Here is a 4,364-nt window from a genome sequence, read left to right as displayed (position 1 = left end):
ACATATAATAATCGATTATGTACGCGGAAAACAATCACAAAGCACGATAATCACTTACGGGAAGTCAGAGACGAACAATCAAATAACCCTCGAGGTATTTATCTTTTCGTACGGAACTGGATCCGCCCACACAATTTCCCGCTCGTATGCCAGTCGCCAACAATAGTTTCAATGAAGGCGATACCGAACGGGGCCAGAAGTCGGGTTAATACAATCTATATTCTTCACAACCCGGATCACAACCAGCATCTGTGAATCGGGGAGGGGACCGACAGTCGTATTTCATCGCCGGTTCTCGCTGTCGTCTTCGTCAATCGAATTAAATATTAAATTCAGTTAGCCAGTTGACTTCTGGTGAACCTGACAAGTGTTCGCATAAGCTTTGACCGTCCCGCAAAAGCCAGTAATGTACGGCAATAAATAATGAAATAACATTGCCAGATTCAATAAAAATCAATGCTCTCGAGACCCACTTGCTGGCCTTCTGTGGGCCATCATCATCGCCCAACTTTGGACGGTTCCGCCGAGTTCGATTTTTGCTCAATAAACAGTAGAAGGTGGGAAACAGAGGCGTCACATCGGTGGATGATTTCGATATGAAAGTTCGGCAGGAACCGGTCGACATTGACTGTAGGCGGGTGAAATGGACTCGTTTATGGGATGTTTCGTAGAAAATTGCCATCGATCGTTAGTAAATTGATCAAAATGGTACGGTACACATCAAAGAACGATGTTTTTTTTTTATAGTTGAACTGCTGTTTTATTATAACATCTATATTAAAAACATTTTACAATATATTTTATGCACCCAGAAATCATAATTATGGCGGTTCCTTCGAACAGCTGCACCCCCAGTCAGATTAATCTCTTTGAAGGGGGTGTTAAGCAGAAATACTCAGTAGAGTTCACAGGGACTCAACACCTAAGGCACTCAGATCATGTAGTTACAAATATTTCCTCTAATACGCATTCTCAGTTGATGTTTGAAGTCTGTCATGTTACGTTCAGTTCGTAGACTAAGTGGCAGTTGGTTGTAGCGATGTTTCCCATAATACATGAAAGATCTTTTCATTGCCTCAGTCCTCGGACGCCGAATAGAAAGAGCTCCTTGGTTTCTCAGAAAGTAGCCATACGACGAAGTCGTGAACGATTGATTGTGATGAGCAGATGGATCAACTTGAAGCTTCTGTATTTGGGTTAAACACTGAAGTTCACGAAGGGCAGGGATTGGTAAAATAGATGGACTGACTTCAGAATATAAGCAGACAGAAGAATACAGTCGTGGTTTACTGTAAACAATTTTCAGGCATCTGTTTTGGATACGTTGTAGAATTTGCAGCCTTGACTTAGACGCTGCTCCCCAAATTGACACCATATATTGCAGCTTTGATTGGACGAATGCATGATACATAGTACAGAGCTGTTTGTGCGGCAGGAATTGAGAAGATTTCCACAACATTCCGCAAACTGAACTTAGGCTCCTTTGGAGTTTAGCAATGTGGTATTCCCATTTAAGTGCAGCATCGAGATTTACACCAAGGTATTTAAAGGCGTCTACTTGCTCCAAGACCATTCCATTCACGACTAACTCTCTATGTGGTGGTAATCGTAGTCGTGGCGAACGAAACACGACATATTTAGTTTTACTCAAGTTCAAAGACAGTAAATTTTCATTAAGATAATCTTGAAGGACATGCATATCTTTGTTCATCTGCCGGACAATATTCTCTGGATCTGATGCTTGGTATGACAGAGATGTGTCATCTGCGAACAAACGAGGTTTGCCATATAAGTTCAATCTTGCCAGGTCATTGATGTAAATCAAAAACAGTAAGGGACCAAGGTTACTTCCCTGTGGCACTCCAACAGATAATGGACACTGAGCACTTATGGAGTTGTTAATTACAACACATTGGGTACGGCCAGTTAAGTAACTCTTAACTAGATCGTTAGCTGTTCCTCTTACGCCATACGAATCTAACTTTTGCAGCAGCACCTCATGGTCTATAGTGTCGAAGGCTTTTTTAAGATCCAAAAACAAAACTCCCATAATTTTACGTGAATCCATTGCCTTGTAGATGTCATCAGTCAGTTCACACAAAGCAGTTAGAGTACTGGATCCGGCTCGAAATCCATACTGATGGCTATACAAAACATTATTCTGGTTGAAAAAGCTGGTAAATCTTGATACCAGAAGTTGCTCTAGTATTTTACTTAGAACGGATAAAATTGATATTGGCCTGTAATTGTTGATATCCGTTTTGCTCCCAGACTTATGCACGGGAATTACTCGAGCCATCTTTAGACAATCGGGGTAGATACCAATCGAAATGCTTTCATTGAAAACGTCCCGTAATAGTTTAGAAAACATTTCGTGATGTGTTTTGAGGAACGCTACATGGATGCCATCTAAACCGCAACTTTTGCTGGTATTTAAAAATGCACTAATAGATGTATTCTATTGGAGCGCGGTAAATATTGAGGGAGGGTTTATTTCTACCATCAGACTCGTGACAGGTGAATATCGACTCCCGGAAAAAATCGCCCAGAAAACAACTGCAACAGAAATAACCTCGCAGCAAAAGTGTAAGGTCACAAGTAAAGCATGTTCCAGAAATAATTTGGTCGCACAGAGTAGGACATTTCTCAGCATAGAAATAAGGTACAAAAAGGGAAGAATGTCATTTTGTAGGCTTTTTTAATGAACTTTAAGGGAAAAAAACATAAAAATTATTCGTCAGCTGTTCTGATGAATTTTCGATCTTTTCGTGTTATACTGCCGAACATTTTCTGCACAGTACTGCTGCTAATCGTATCTAGTTCCACCACTTTTCCTTTTTTTGATTTGATCTGGTTGTGTCACATTTTCTTTTCAAGTTTGCCCAATATAGTGAGACGCAATAAAATCGACCCATTTCTGAAGCAAATTATCACGAGAGATGGAAAATGTATAAAATACAGGAATATCATTTGCAAAAGATCATACGGTATGTTCGGCGAACCTCCACAAACAACTCTAAAGCCTTGATTGACGCCGAATAAGGTAATACTGTGTGTATAGTGGAAAAGGAGTTGTAAAATTTCGATGACGCGATCGTTCAAATGAGGTTACAACATATACCGAAACTGCATTAACTCCGCCGGAGATCAACTTCAGCCTTCCAGATCACGTTGTTTTTCGTCTGCATCGATCCACGATACTCAACAGTTTCGGTAAGAGAGGAGGGACAGTAGCCGTTGCAGTTAGGCTAAACATCAGCTGGGTTGGGCTGTCCAGTGTCATGACCACCAAAAAAGGGTCGTGATTGAGATCGATTCGAAATGTTTTCACATAACGGTCGATTATCTAATAGTCCGGGAAAGATGTATTACCTGATTGCAATCTAATTAATTTATGAGATACAGAAGCGATCATCGAAATAGACTCAAGTCTCTACTTATAACATGATAGTCGAGGATTAGAAACTATAATGAGTCTTGACAATGTAACCATGTTACAGTCGCTATAAATCAATGTACACTTTGTCCAACTTCTATAAGACCAGGTGATGATTGTTGTTTGATTGTTGCTTTGTGTCATTGTAAACAAACAATGCTTCAATTTATATTCTGGTGTGTAGGTATTGTTGACTACCATACATTGTTTTTGTATTTTTCAAGTGTCAAGTTTCTATAAGACCAGTTACATCTTTCGTTGTTTTAGTTGTTTTGATCAATAATTCTGGAAAATGCCGAAAGGAAAAGTGCTCACGGAGTCGCGTGTGAATATTGAAAGAAGAATGAAAACGAAAACTTCGCTCTAATTCAAAGATATTTTATGTAAAACATAACCTTATAGAAAAAATATAGACGAATATAGCACCCTTTGTCTATAAACCATACAAATACAATCAATAATAACGAGAACAATATCCAAACTTTTTCCAAGTATAATATTTTTTCAATGAAGACTAGCCGCATTGGCTTCAATTTGATATGTCGATCATTTGAATCGGTCTAATAACTCAGAAGTTATAAATTTCAGAAAAACAGTATTTTTTGGAAAAAAAAGGGATAATAGTTTATTTTTCGGACCACCTCAAAATGGGAATGGGCACCCTAACAAAAAAAAATAAAAACGAGTCTAAATCTGAATATAACCGTTTGGCATGAAATGACTGTATAAAAAGTTTATTCGTTTAATGTTGAGTCGATAATACGGTAAACAGCGATATTGCTTTTAAGTTCGATTTCAGCAATGGATTCTATGTGATACAACTCTCACGTTTACAATCAATTTCCATTACATTAGGTTGTGGGGAAAAGAAATTCATTATTTTATCGGTAGCTGGCTGCAGTGATCAATATCGTAGCAATCATATACC

Source organism: Toxorhynchites rutilus, chromosome 1, assembly GCF_029784135.1.
Source record: "Toxorhynchites rutilus septentrionalis strain SRP chromosome 1, ASM2978413v1, whole genome shotgun sequence".
Lineage (NCBI taxonomy): Eukaryota > Metazoa > Arthropoda > Insecta > Diptera > Culicidae > Toxorhynchites > Toxorhynchites rutilus.
The sequence above is the reverse complement of the archived record's forward strand: the minus strand, read 5'-3'. Positions refer to the sequence as shown.